Genomic DNA, 14,601 nt, shown 5'->3' on the forward strand with positions numbered 1-14,601 from the left:
CCCCCCACAGCCAGGGGTGAGGGGATGGGCAGGGCGAGGCCCCCCCCACAGCCAGGGGTGAGGGGACGGGCAGGGCGAGGCCCCCCCCACAGCCAGGGGTGAGGGGACGGGCAGGGCGAGGCCCCCCCCACAGCCAGGGGTGAGGGGACGGGCAGGGCGAGGCCCCCCCCACAGCCAGGGGTGAGGGGACGGGCAGGGCGAGGCCCCCCCCACAGCCAGGGGTGAGGGGACGGGCAGGGCGAGGCCCCCCCCAGCCAGGGGTGAGGGGACAGGCAGGGCGAGGCCCCCCACAGCCAGGGGTGCGGGGGATGGGCAGGGGCAAGGCAAAGGCCCGCCCCCCACTATGGCTGGGGGTGCAGGGGACAGGACGGGGGCAGGGCAGAGGCCCCCCACCGCCGCCAGGGGTGTGGGGGGAGGAGGCAGGTGCAGCAGCCCACCCTCCCTGGCTGAGTCTCCACCCCCGGGCGCTGCCGGAGCCCTCGCGGAGGCCTGGGCGCAGGGCGCGTCGCCGGGCCACTTGGGCCGTTCGCGAGTGTGTGCGGCCGCTGGCCCAGAGCTGGTTCTTCCAGGCCAGAATGGGCAGGAGGGCAATGCGGGGCGCCGCGCCCTGGGCAGGGAGGTTCCCCCGGAGTCTCCATCCCGGACCACCCAGACCAGCTCTCAGCACGAGGACGGGTGGTGATGACCCGGTCGGGAGGCGGATCCGACTGCTGACGCACCCTGAACCCTGCACCCTGCCTGCTGAAGGCGCATGGGACATTCCAGCAGTTGACCGTATCTCATGCTACAAAGAGAATCTCATTAAATCCACAGCACAGAAGTAATACCAGCAGCGTTCTCCCTCCACGAGCAATAAAGCTAAAAGTTAATTATAGCATTAACGGAGCACAAAGGCTTGCCCACCCAGCACAGCGCCGAGCAGCTCGGAACAAACAGAACAAAACCACAGAATTTTATGAAAATAATCATGGAAGCCAAAAATCTAAGAATCTGTAGATGCGGTTAAGGCAGTTATAGAAGGACAGCTTTAGTCTTCAGTAACAGTGAATGTCATTAAAATAAAAACACGAGAGCAAATGAATTAACACCCAGCACACAACCAGAAAGGGGACAGCAGAGCTAACCCAGAGCAGCCGCCGGCTATGTCCACCGAGCCTGCCGAAGGCCACAGGCGCAGTGACCGGCCCGCCAGGCTGCAGCCGGCGGGGGGGGGGGAACCCCAAGGACAGCCCGGGGGCGGGGAGCGGAGGCACAGCCGTTAGAGACGGGAAAATGGACCCCACCTCCCGCAGGCTTATTTTGTAAGAGCCAAGATTACTTTGCAGCTTTGCGTGCAAATAAAGTGAACGTGAGGTCCTCCATCCGCTGGGTCACCCCTCAAGTGGCCACAACAGCCAGGGCCGGGCCAGGCCGGAGCCAGGAGCCGGGAGCTTCATCCCCGACTCCCACCTGGGTGCAGGGGACCAAGCACTTGGCCGTCCCCTGCTGCTTTCCCAGGACACAGCAGAGAGCTGGATCGGAAGTGGAGAGGCCGGGGCTCGAACCTGCACCCATCACAAGTCAGCTACCATGGCAGACACAGAGGGAACTCAGGAGGAGCGGCAGCGCCTTCCAAACCCAGCTCTGCCTGGAAGCACCGGCTCCAGCAACAGCTTCCGGAGGTCAGGGTGACAGCCGAAACACTCCAGAGCCGCGCAGCGCGACGGGGCTTTTCCTGGACAGCAGGAGCTGCCCGGCCCCGGGCCCCGTGAGGCGCCCACACAGACGTCCTTGCCAGGACGCACTCCAGCGGCCCGGAACGGCGCGATGCGTCGCGCTTGTTCTACCAGAACCGGGAGGGCGCTCCGGCATTAGAAACTAGATTAATATAATCCAGACGACGGAGCCGGGCAGAGTGGCGGAGGTCATACAGAAGCAGACGACGGGTCGCACGCACCCGACCACATCCGTGCAGGGAGCAGACCCCCAGCCTGCGGGGTAGGGCGCCCACCCCAAGCCCGGGGCCTGGGTCTCCCTCCCCGCTCCAGCCCTGCCAGGCCGACCCTTGGAGCAGGGCATGTCACTCCTGTGCAAGACGTGAGTTGTATTCCTGGCTCTGGCTCCAGCCCCTGCCCGGGCACTGCCCTTGTTGCCATAAAACCACGCATCCTATGCCAGCATCCATCTCCGTGGGCGGAATTAGCCGGGACTCGGCGACAGACCCTGGGTTCTGACTAAAGACTGCAGGACAGCAGCGACGCCAGCCCTCCCCCACCACTTGGACCCACAGGGCTCGGACGTGAGAGAGAAGTGCGAGGCCCGGCACTGGAAGTGCAGCGGATACATCAGAAAAGCCGGTGCGGACGGTATCCGTGTCTTAAAAGCCCCTCCCAGGGGCCGGCGCTGTGGCGTAGCGGGTAAAGCCCCTGCCTGCAGGGCTGGCATCCCGTACAGGTGCGGTTCAAGTCCTGGCTGCTCCACTTCCGGTCCTGTTCCCTGCTAATGGCTGGCAAAGCAGCTGATGATGGCCTAACTCCACGGACCCCTGGCACCCACGTGGGAGGCCTGGAAGAAGCTCCTGGCTTTGGCCTGGCCCAGCGCTGGCTGTTACAGCCATCTGGGGAGCGAGCCAGTGGATGGAAGACTCTCTCTCTCTAACTCTGACTTTCAAAATAAAAAAAAATCATTTTTAAAAATCCCCCCTCCAAAAAAATCAAAGGAGCAACTACTGGGGAATGAGAGATTGAGGTTTATTAAGTCAGCATATCGTAAAATCAAGATTTAAAAATTAATAAGTGCTTTTGCCTCCAGGAGCATGGGAGATGTTTTCTCACTTCTTTGACTCGCACAAGCAGCAGGCTACAGTCAGGCTGTCCGCCGTGGGACGTGGCGTCGTAGCCAAGCGCCTTCCGTGGGCGCATCCCACGTGGCGTGTCTACCTGTCGTGCTCCTGCACCGGGTACGGCACAGAAAGCCGCTGCGTTCTGTGCTGGGGCTGCGCCTGGGCTCCTCCCGAAGGGGCGGGCGACCCTCTTACGCGCTGGCTTCCTCCCCCGTGGACAGACACCTGCGTGGCTGCTGGTCGCGCGGTCAGCTCACGCCGTTCTCCGCGGCAGCTGCACTGATCTGAGTTGCCACCCTCGGTGTGCAGGCGCCCCCTCTCCCTCCGCACTCGGCTCTCACCTCGCTGGCCGTGGCTGCTCTGAGTGGGAGAGCGTTTCTCCAGGGACCTGTCGGCCACCCTGTGTCTTCCTTTGAGAGATGTCCGCCAGGCCCTGTGTCCATTTGTAGACTGGGTTTTCTGTTCCCTTGTGTGGGGTCCTTGGACTTCCTTCTGCGTCCTGGATTAACCCCTGTGGACGGGGCACTCACAGATGTCTGCTCTCCCAGTGTGGGGTCAGGGAGCTCCCACCCCCAGCCTGGCAGCCGCATGCTGTCTCCTGCCTCTGTCCCTCCGACGGCTCTGGTGACGTCCTGGGAAGGGACGCTGCCTTGTGTGCTGATGTCACTCAGGAGAGAGCTCATGGTCCACTCACACTGGCGCACGACAGTGTCCTCTGGGATGACCCGTCCATCTGCTGGTGGACACATGGGTGCTCTGGCTTTTTATAGAGATTTATTTATCTGTTTGAGAGGCAGAGCTACAGAGAGGGAGAGAGGGAGGGAGAGAGAGAGAGAGAGAGAGAAGAGAGAGAGAGGAGAGAAGAGAGAGAGAGAGGAGAGAGGAGAGAGGAGAGAGAGAGAGAGAGGAGAGAGAGAAAGAGGAGAGAGGAGAGAGAGGAGAGAGAGGAGAGAGAGGTCTTCCATCCGCTGGTTCACTCCCCAGATGACACAACGGCCAGGGCTGGGCCAGGCTGAAGCCAGGAGCCAGGAGCTTCCTCCAGGTCTCCCATGGGGTGCAGGGCCCAGCACTTGGGCATCTTCCCCTGCTTCCCCAGGCCACAGCAGGGAGCTGGATGGGAAGTGGAGCAGCAGGGGCTCGAACCGGCGCCCACATGGGATGCTGGTGCTGCAGACGGCGGCTTCAGCGGCTACACCACAGCGCGGAACCCAGTTTGCAAATATTTTCAGCCACATCCACACAGACACCACAAACACAACACATACAACAGAGACACCATGCTCACATAGACACACCACACACTCATACACACACCGCACGCACACACGTGCACACAGACCGGGGCACACACACCACACACAACCCCCCCCCCCCCATCTCTAGAACAAACTTGGAAAGGACCGTGTGTACGTGACAGGGGCTGCGGGTGACACTGTCAGACAGTAAAATAAATTTCAACACAAGGGCGCCCCATGTCCCTGAATAGAAGGCTTAAGCTAATCCTCCCATAATTATTTCACTGATTTAAAATTAACTCATTAGAAGCTCTGTTTTCTCCTGAGCTCCGTCATTGGCGGCGCGTTCGCGGGGAAGGGCGCACGCACGGACACGAGTCGCTCAGAGGCCCAGGGACGCCGGAGGAGACCCGCCCCGGGTGAGCTCCCGCCCGGAGGTTGTCCACGCGCTGTGACGGCACCACGGCGGGCAGGCAAGCAGGCGCCTGCGTGTCGCAGGGGGGATGGCGACCCCGGAGGGGTCTGCACCGCCGACAGGTGTCTGGGCGCCTTGGCTTCGTGTGGGCGGGGCCTGCGGAGGGATCTCCCCACGCCGGTGCTGCCCGGGCTCTGCAGGTGGACCGGCAGAGCTGAGGTCCCAGGAGCCCTGGGCTGTGCCCGCCGGTGAGGTCCTCTCCTGCAGCCGCCTGCACAGCCCGGGGACCCCCGGCAGTGGCTGCGTGGTGGCCACAGCACGCAGGGTACAGCGTGCCGCTGTCTTGGCCAGCACAGGGGCCTGGCCCTTGCAAAGACCAGCGGTTTGTTGGGAGGGGAGTTCTGCAGCTGGTGCCCCGGCCGGGCCCCTGGGAGGCCCTACGGGAGATGGCATTGCAAGGTGGGGAGGAGAGGGGGGCTGAGAGAAGCAGGGGCCGGCCAGGGCCGCCCTGCCTGTGTCTGGCCTCTGCCCTGTCCTGAGCCCCCCATCGCCCATCGCCGTGTGCAGTGGCGGCCTCCTCCCCTGGTCCTGGGGTCCCCCCCCCCCGCCGGCTGCCCCGAGGGTGGCCCGGGAGCCCCGGGAGGATGCGTTTCTGGGACAGGGCACCTAAGGGTGAAGGCACGAAGCTGGGCGGTGGTCAGAGGATCGCGGGACTGCTGGCCTCCGGGGACACCAGGCACCGCAGAGGCTGTGAGAAGGGCTGGGCGAGCAGCACCCTGCTGCTGTCCCATCCCCCGCCCTGGAGATTTGGGGCCCTGCGCCTCTCCTCGCTGAGCCTTGTCACGCGATGAGATTGATGGCAGTAGCCAGTCGGCGCGTTGCGGAGGGGCCCAGTGTGGCTCGGCACCAGGCGCGGCTGCACAGGTGGGTTTGCCGTGTGCCCGCTGAGAGCCCGCTGTACCTTGGTAGGCGACCTTGGCTGGCGTCCTGGCCACCGCTTGGTTTTCACAGGCGAGGAACGGATTTCTAGGACTCTTAGTAAGAAATTGGAGAAACGCCCGCCGGGCAGCCTACGTGGGTGCCTGTTGAAGTCCTGCGTGGGGCAGGAAGGCTGTGTGGAGGCCCAGGGACCAGAGGGGTGTCTGGAGGTCAGACACAGGGAGCCCGCAGCAGGGGCCCCCACGTCGACCGAGCAAGTGGAAAACACAAAAGGAGCCCTCGGGGTTTGTGTTCAGAGGCTGTGGGGCCATCCTGGGCGTGGGTTCAGTGGCTGCGTGGGGCAGGAGCCGTGGGAGCTGTGTGAAGAGTGTGTGGCCAGGGCAGTGGACGCAGCGAGGCCAGGTTGGGCAAGGGGGATGCTGGGAGTCGGCTGGCTTCATCACTGGTTTATGGATGTAGGGCGCACCTGCTTATCTGTTTACCCGTAATAAAGCCGTGCACCGTCTACTATCTATCCATCTCTGATCCATCCATCCGTCACCTCTGTCTCTCTCTGTGTCTATGAAATCTCTCTATCCACATCTATCATTTTCTTTTAAAGCTTTATTTATTTATTTGAAAGTCGGAGTTACACAGAGAAAGGAGAGAGAGAGAGAGAGAGAGAGAGAGAGAGAGAGAGAGAGAAGTCTTCTGTCTGCTGGTTCACTCCCCAATTGGCCGCAGCCATCAGAGCTGCACCAATCCGAAGCCAGGAGCCAGGAGCTTCCTCCAGGTCTCCCACATGGGCACAGGGGCCCAAGGATGTGGGCCATCTTCTACTGCTTTCCCAGGCCACAGCAGAGAGCTGAATGGGAAGTGGAGCAGCTGGGTCAGGAACCAGCGCCCATGTGGGATGGCGACACTGCAGGCGGCGGCTTTATCTGCCAAGCCACAGCACTGGCCCCTACGTCTAGCACTGATCTATTGTTCTACCTCTATCTGTGTACCTATCTATAACATCTCTCAGTTGTCCATCTATTATCTATCTTCTATCCTAATTGATCTACATATTCACTCATCCACCCATCCATCCATCCACCCCTTACGTGTGTCTATATCCACCCAGCATCTCTCCGTCAACTGGAATATCTAATCTTCCATCGTCCATCTATCATTGATCTCTCACCAATCAGCCGCATCTACCTATCTACCCATCATGACCACTGCTGGGCCTGGAACTGGAGTTCATGGGGTCACTGCTCCACGTCTGCCCTCAGCAAACAGACCCCCTCCTGCTCCCACGGGAGCCCCTTCTCGTCACCCAGTCATAAGTCCTGCCTCCGACGAGATGCACCCTTTCCACTGCTTTCATGATGAGCGGAAGACGGGAGCAGAGGCAGCTCCGCGGGGCCAGGGCGTCGGGCCTGACTCTGGCTGCGTTTTGAACCTGCGCTGTGGCGTAGTGGGCTAATCTGCCGCCTGCAGTGCTGGCATTCCTTATGGGCGCTGGTTCTAGTCCCAGTTGCTCTGCTTCCAATCCAGCTCTCTGCTGTGGCCTGGGAAAGCAGTGGAAGATGGCCCACGTCCTTGGGCCCTGCACCCATGTGGGAGACCCGGAATAAGCTCCTGGCTCCTGGCTTCAGATCGGCCCAGCTCCGTTTGTTATGGCCAACTAGGGAGTGAACCAGCGGATGGAAAGTCTCTCTCTCTCTCTCTCTCTCTCTTTGGCTCTAACTCTGCCTCTCAAGTGCGGGATGCTGGCCTTGCGAGCGGCAGTTTAGCCTCTTGCACTGCAACGCCAGGCCCCTCTTCCAATCTGGGTGAATTTTCCCTTGGGCTCTGCACACTGCCTGTGGGTGGGTCACAGTGCAGGGGTGGGGCCGGGGCCGACATCGTCGTCATGGTCATCGTCCTTGTCCAAGGCCGCACCTCTGCATTCCGCCCAGGGCCTGTGCTTCTAGAAAGACAGGGCTCCGGCGCATTTGCACACGATGCCCACTCCGGCCCGCCATGCCCGGCACAGGTGGCGCCACCCGAAGGCTCCCTGCTCCCTAACAGGCGTCGTTGCTAACGTGAGAGCGTGAGACCGGCTCCTGGATCCAGAGTCGCTGCGTCAGGAGCCTCGGGAAGGAGCTGCTGACGCGTCGGCACGGAGCCCCTCAGGGGCCGTTCTGGTGACCAGCAGGCTCCCCTCATCCCCTAGGCCGCGAGGCTGCGTCTGTGGAACAAGGACGCACAGGACTGAGAAGGCCCGGCCATCGACGGCTCACGAGGCCCCTGGGGACGCCCGGTCCAAGGGAGCGGCCGCGTGGAAGAGCAGCCTGCTGCCTGCACTCCACAGCAACACGAGGGCGTCAGCCCAGGCCGTGGCGCGTGTTGCGTCCTGCAGGGTGGACGCAGCGGCCCGGGCCCTGCGGGACCCAGGGTGGAGCAGGGAGGAGGATGCCGGAAGCCTCTCAGGCAGAGCCTTGGCACGGCAGGGCCAAGCAGTGCCACAGCGAAGGCCCCAGGCGGGCGCCCACTCACTGCCGGGCAGGCAGAGGTGCCGTGACTACGCTAGGCTGGGCACCGCCTCTCTCTCTCTCTCTGCTGATGGGGACAGTGCAGGAGGGGAGCACGGACACTGGGTGGGGGTGGGGCTTCAGGCTGAATGAGCTGTGAGTCCTGGGTCCTCACTCTGCTGCTTGCACCAAATGCCAGCTTAGCCCCGCTGTCCCCTGCCGCACTGGTAAAACAATGCCGTCTGAGGCTGTGAGACAGGCTCGCTGATTGGTGACGCCTGGTGGATTCCTGGTCCTGTCTTTGTCCTCACGTGGGCAGACACGTGGACCCTGCAGGTCTCAACATCCGCGGGTCCCCCGTGGTGATCAGGTCCGTTCCATCCCGGGTCCACTGCTCGCTGCTCAGGGGCTCCTCTAGCACCTGGATCCCCTCACGTCAGCCCCGCTGGGACCCGACAGTTACCTTGTGTCACCAGCCCGCTCACACAGCACCCGGTCCTGCCGGGCGCCAGGTGCTGCCGTAGGCGAGGGGACTCAGTGGGCAGCAAGGCTGGGCCTGTGCCCCAGGGGGCTGCTATCCCAGCCAGACTTTGGGGGGGACAGAAAGGTGAGCTGCTGAGTAGGTCTTCATTTACAAGTTATGCTAGGGCTCAGTGGGTGTGGAGGTGCACCATGGGAAAGCAGCTTTCAAGTAGACCTGGGGAAGGGGAGCAGCCGCCAGGCAGGGCAGCTGGGGAGGGCCCTGGTGGAGGAAGGGTGGCAGAGTGCCAGAGTTGGCGGGAGCAGGGGAGGGGAGTGGCCACGGGGAGGGCAGAGGAGATGGAACGCGGGGCCCCGGAGGACCTCTGAGCGGCCCGTTGGATGTGACGTGGTGTGCAGGATCCACTGCGAGTGGAGCCCTACTCGCCAGGCTCACACACCAGGTGTAGACCACTGAGGTTAAGGCAGCACGGGACCCACGCCAGCAAACACTTCCTGGCACCTGTCAAGGAACCTGGGAAAGTCTTGGCCCAAGGCTCCCCACAGAGCGACCAGCCCGGAGAGAGGTCTCAGGCAAGACATGGCCATTGCTTCTCAGCCTTTTGGCTAAGATCAATGTAGACAAGACATGGTCTTACAGGAACGCTCAGGGGAGCCGTGGTGTGGAGGGGAGATACCCGCAGAGCCAGAGGAGCCGTCCTGGGGGTGGGCGTGGAGCTGGCTCACAGGACAGCAGCCCGAGATCGGGGGCCGTGCGGCTCACGAGGGGCAGGCTGGTCTGGTGGAAGTCAGAGGCCCGGGCTCCGTCCTGCAGTTTACAGAATCCGCAGGGAAGCAGGATCTGGTACCTGGAGACAAGCGGGCTGTGAGCGTAACGTGGGGACATACTGGGTATAGAACCGGGTACTGGGTACTGGGTACTGGGTAGCCAGTTACAGAGGTTATGGAGAGTCGTGATAGCATTCTGATGAGGGTGACGGTGGTGATGATGGTGACGAAGATGACGCTGCGGATGATGAAAGCAATGGTGGTGATGTTGGTGAGGATGGTGATGATGAGGACGATGGTGATGAGGACAGAGCTAAGGATGAGACAGTGGTGATGATGGTGGTGATGGTGATGGTGACGGTGATGGTGATGGTGATGATACAATTAATGATAAGGACAATGGTGGTGAGAGTGATGGTGATGGTGATGATGGTGATGGTGGTGAAGATGGTGATGAGGAGGAAGGTGGTGATGGTGATGGTGATGATGGTGATGAGGAAGATGGTGATGGTGATGATGAAGGTGATGGTGAGGAAGATGGTGATGGTGATGAGGGTGATGGTGAAGGTGATGGTGATGATAGAATTAATGATAAGGACAATGGTGGTGATGGTGGTGAGAGTGATGGTGATGGTGATGAGGGTGATGGTGATGAAGATGATGGTGATGATGAGGAAGATGGTGATGGTGATGGTGATGGTGAAGGTGATGGTGATGGTGAGGAAGATGGTGATGATACAATTAATGATAAGGACAATGGTGGTGATGGGGTGAGAGATGGTGATGGTGATGATGGTGATGGTGATGAAGATGATGGTGATGAGGAGGAAGATGGTGATGGTGAAGGTGATGGTAATGGTGAGGAAGATGGTGATGGTAGAATTAATGATAAGGACAATGGTGGTGATGGTGATGGTGATGGTGATGGTGAAGGTGATGGTGATGGTGAGGAAGATGGTGATGATACAATTAATGATAAGGACAATGGTGGTGAGAGTGATGGTGATGGTGATGATGGTGATGGTGATGAAGATGATGGTGATGAGGAGGAAGATGGTGATGGTGAAGGTGATGGTAATGGTGAGGAGGATGGTGATGGTAGAATTAATAAGGACAATGGTGGTGATGGTGGTGAGAGTGATGGTGATGATGGTGATGGTGATGATGGTGATGAGGAAGATGGTGATGATGAAGGTGATGGTGATGGTGAGGAAGATGGTGATGATAGAATTAATGGTGGTGATGGTGGTGATGGTGGTGATGGTGGTGATGGTGGTGAGAGTGATGGTGATGGTGATGATGGTGATGATGGTCATGGTGGTGAAGATGATGGTGATGATGAGGAAGATGGTGATGGTGATGATGGTGATGAGGAAGATGGTGATGGTGATGATGAAGGTGATGGTGATGATGAAGGTGATGGTGATGGTGAAGGTGATGGTGATGGTGAAGGTGATGGTGATGGTAGAATTAATGATAAGGACAATGGTGGTGATGGTGATGGTGATGGTGGTGAGGGTGATGAGAGTGACGGTGATGGTGATGATGATGAGGGTGATGGTGATGGTGAAGGTGATGGTGATGATAGAATTAATAAGGACAATGGTGGTGATGGTGGTGATGGTGGTGAGTGATGGTGATGGTGATGGTGGTGAGGGTGATGGTGATGACCGTGGTGATCAGGATGGGGATGAGGATGTTGGTGATGTTGGTGCCGATGGTGGTGAAGTTAACAAAATGAACATTTGTCAGCAAGTGCATGCTATTCACAGGAAAGCCATGCATTGGTTCCAACATTTCAGAGGTGCCAGTGCTTCTGCTGTATCATGCAAGGAGCTTCGCGCTTCCCCACGTTAACGTTATTTCGGGTGTGACTGTTCTGCTTGAGGCCAAACACCTCAGCGCAAACTGAAAGTGCAGTGAAACACGCGCGCACACCCTGGCGTCAGCCGCACTGGTGTTCTGCCCACAAAGTCAAGTACATGTGATGGTTATTTTGTTCCAGTTTTCATTCTGCAGTTTGGCATTGGGCTCACTTGGGGCAGTGATAATAGCTATCAGGAGGTATGAATGTGTACTAGACACTTGAGAAGAATTCGAGGATAATGGCACATTGTCGCTGGTATCTGATACGTGAGGGCAGCTGCGGCAGGCGGCTGCTCCCGCGTGGAGCTGAGTGGTTGTTGGAGGAAGGAATGGATGTGTGCTTGGCACGGTCGCTTCTGCAGACCCCTAGGTGCGATGCATCTAAAAATAGTCGCCGTCTGGGCCGGGCTGTCTGGGAGTGGCTGTGGCGCTCAGCCTCTGCAGCTAGGAAGAGCAAGGAGCTTTTTGGAGAGGTACCAGGCCAGGGTTTCGTCCTGCCAGCGTTCTTTCAAATTGCCCTGGAACAAACGGAGGCTGCCAGTCCTCCTCCACACTCAGCAGAGGAAGAGAAAGGGGGAAGAATGATGCTCCAGGCAGACCTTGACTCTGAGCCACACACCTGCGCCAGCCACGTGATGCAGGCTTGCATACAGGAGTGCATTCATGACAGAGAACACGTGTGTGCGTGTGCACACACACAAAGTGAGAACAGCGCCTGTCATGTGCTTGCTCCTTTATCCAAAATACCCAGATAACTGGGCCATTGTGTGATGACTCTCCGCTGATTTTGTTTTTTAAAGAATATTTTTAAAGATGTATTTATTTATTTGAAAGGCAGAGTTACAAAGAAGCAGAGGGAGGGAGGGAGGGAGGGAGGGAGGGAGAGAGAGAGAGAGAGAGGTCTTCCATCCAATGGTTCACTCCCAGATGGCCACAACAGCTGGGACTGTCCTGGTCTGAAGCCAGGAGCCAGGAGCTTCTTCCGGGTCTCCCACATGGGTGCAGGGGCCCAAGGACTTGGGCCATCCTCTACTGCTTTCCCAGGGCATAGCAGAGAGCTGGATCGGAAGTGGAGCAACCGGGACTTGAACTGGGGTCCATAAGGGATGCTGGCACTGCAGGTGTTGGCTTTACCGGGTAAATCACAGCGCTGGCCCCCAAAGAATATTTTAAGTTGTCATAAAAGTGTAGTCACATTTTTCAGTATCATTCTTTGAATGAATAATCCTTTAAACCCTCGAAAATTAAAATAAAATTTAGGTCCGGCGCTGTGGCACAGTGAGTTAAAGCCCTGGCCTGAAGCGCTGGCATCCCATATGGGCACTGTTTCTAGTCCTGGTGGCTCCTCTTCTGATCCAGCTCTCTGCTATGGCCTGGGAAAGCAGTGGAGGATGGCCCAAGTGCTTGGGCCCCTGCACCCACGTGGGAGACCCGGAGGAAGCTCCTGGCTCCTGGCTTCAGATTGGCGCATCTCCGGCCGTTGTGGGCATCTGTGGAGTGAACCAGCAGATGGACGACTTCTCTCCTTGTCTCTACCTCTCTCTGTAAATCTGTCTTTCAAATAAATAAAATAAATCTTTAAAAAAATAAAATTTAATAACTTAAATAAGATAGTGGAAATAAAACTCTGAACAAAACAGAGCATGAAGAACACAAGAAACATTTACCATCATGTTACCATCGTCTCCATCACCATCCTTGTCATCACCACCACTCAGACCATCACCCTCTCATCCTCATCATCCTCATCTTCATCACTGTCACTGTCATCGTCACTATTATAAGTACTATGACCATCACCGTCATCACCATCACCATCATCACTATCATCATCGCCTTCATCACCACCATCATCACCATCACCACCAACACCATCATTACCACCACCATCACCATCACCATCATCATCACCATCACCATCATCATCACCACCAACACCATCACCATCACCATCTCCGTCACATCACCATCACCACCACATCATCACCATCATTACCACCATCATCACCACCATCACCATCACATCACCATCGTCATCACCATCACATCATCACCATCATCACCACCCAGCCATTATCACCACTGGCATCACCACGGTCCTCACCACCATCGCCGTCACCACCATCATGATCCTGATCATCCTCACCATCATAGCCATCATTGTTCCCACATCATCATCACCTCCAACATGACCACCACCACCACCACCATCATCACCATCATGATATTTGGTATTATCACCATGAGCACCACCACCACCATCACCACCACCACCATCACCACCATCATCACCATCACCACCACCATCACCACCATCACCACCATCATCACCATCATCATCACCTCCAACATGACCATCACCACTACCGCCAGCAGCACCGTCATGGTATTTGGTATTATCACCATGAGCACCACCACCATCACCACCATCACCACCATCACCTCCGCCGATATCACCTGCATCACCTCCACCGCCGACATCATCATTTCCACCATCACTGCCATCATCTGCCAGCTCAGCCCAAGAGTGACACAGCCCACCCGTGTCAGGGAACCTAGAAGAGGAGCGGCTGTCACCTCCCCGCAGTGCAGAGGACACCTTGCCGTGTGCCTGGACACGGAGGGAGTGTGGCAGGGCTGACCCAGGGCTGGGCCGTGGGAGCCCTGCGTGGTCTACTGCCTCCGGCTGGGGAGCAAGGCGCGCTCGTGGCTGTGACGATCAGGGTGGGAGCCCCACGTCTCCCCCGGTGGACTGGGCAGGAGGTTGATTCTGTGGCTGCTTAGAGCTTAGGCTAAAAAACGCTTTCCACTGACTGATGGCCTGAGATGGGCCGCGCTTTAACTCTCGCATGGCGGATTTAGACGAAGGTAACGGCGGCGTCCAGGGTTTCCCATGAAGCAGCCTGAGCAGAGGCCGCAGGTGAGAGAGACTCCGTCACGGCGGGGTTGGCAAGGAAGGGGTGGGACAGAGCACTTGCGGGCTGACTCCTGGTGAACCCACAGCCGTGCTGGAGAGCCTGGTTTGCCTGGGTCTCTCCTGGTTGTAGCACTGACGGTCACTCCTCCCAGAAGCCCCTCTGGAGCAAACCAGCCTGCTGGGTGAGCCAAGCCGCCTGGCACCACACGTGCCATTGCTGCGGTGTTGGATGACTGCGCTGGCCGCCAGGCTGGCGAACCTCGCACGGCAGGGAGCCCGGCTGGACCCGGAAGCGGGGAAGGGCTGTGGCAGAGGGGCCTGTGCAGGCTGACGTGGAGGCAGCCCGGGGCCTGGCAGGGTGCACGGCTCTCCCCGTGGCGTCTGGTGGAGGCCACGCCCGCCCAGCCTTGGAGAGGACCGGGACAGCGCTTACCACCGGCTGTGAGCAGAGGTGGCTACAGGCCAGGAGCCGTTAGTGTGACTGCCCGTGGCCAGGGCAGGGCCTGTGCGGCTGGCCCGAGGTACATCCTGGGGCCCAGCGCTTGGTGCGTTCCAGGCTGGCAGCGCCGTCGGCACTCGCTTCCAGCGCTGCTGTGCCGGCCCCATCCGAGCCAGCGCCGCTCTTTGTTTGCCAGGGCCCCGAGCTGGCCCTGCAGCTGTGCTGGCTCTGACCGGTCTCA

The sequence above is a fragment of the Oryctolagus cuniculus genome, chromosome 11 (genome assembly GCF_964237555.1).
Source record: "Oryctolagus cuniculus chromosome 11, mOryCun1.1, whole genome shotgun sequence".
NCBI classification, from domain to species: Eukaryota; Metazoa; Chordata; class Mammalia; order Lagomorpha; family Leporidae; genus Oryctolagus; species Oryctolagus cuniculus.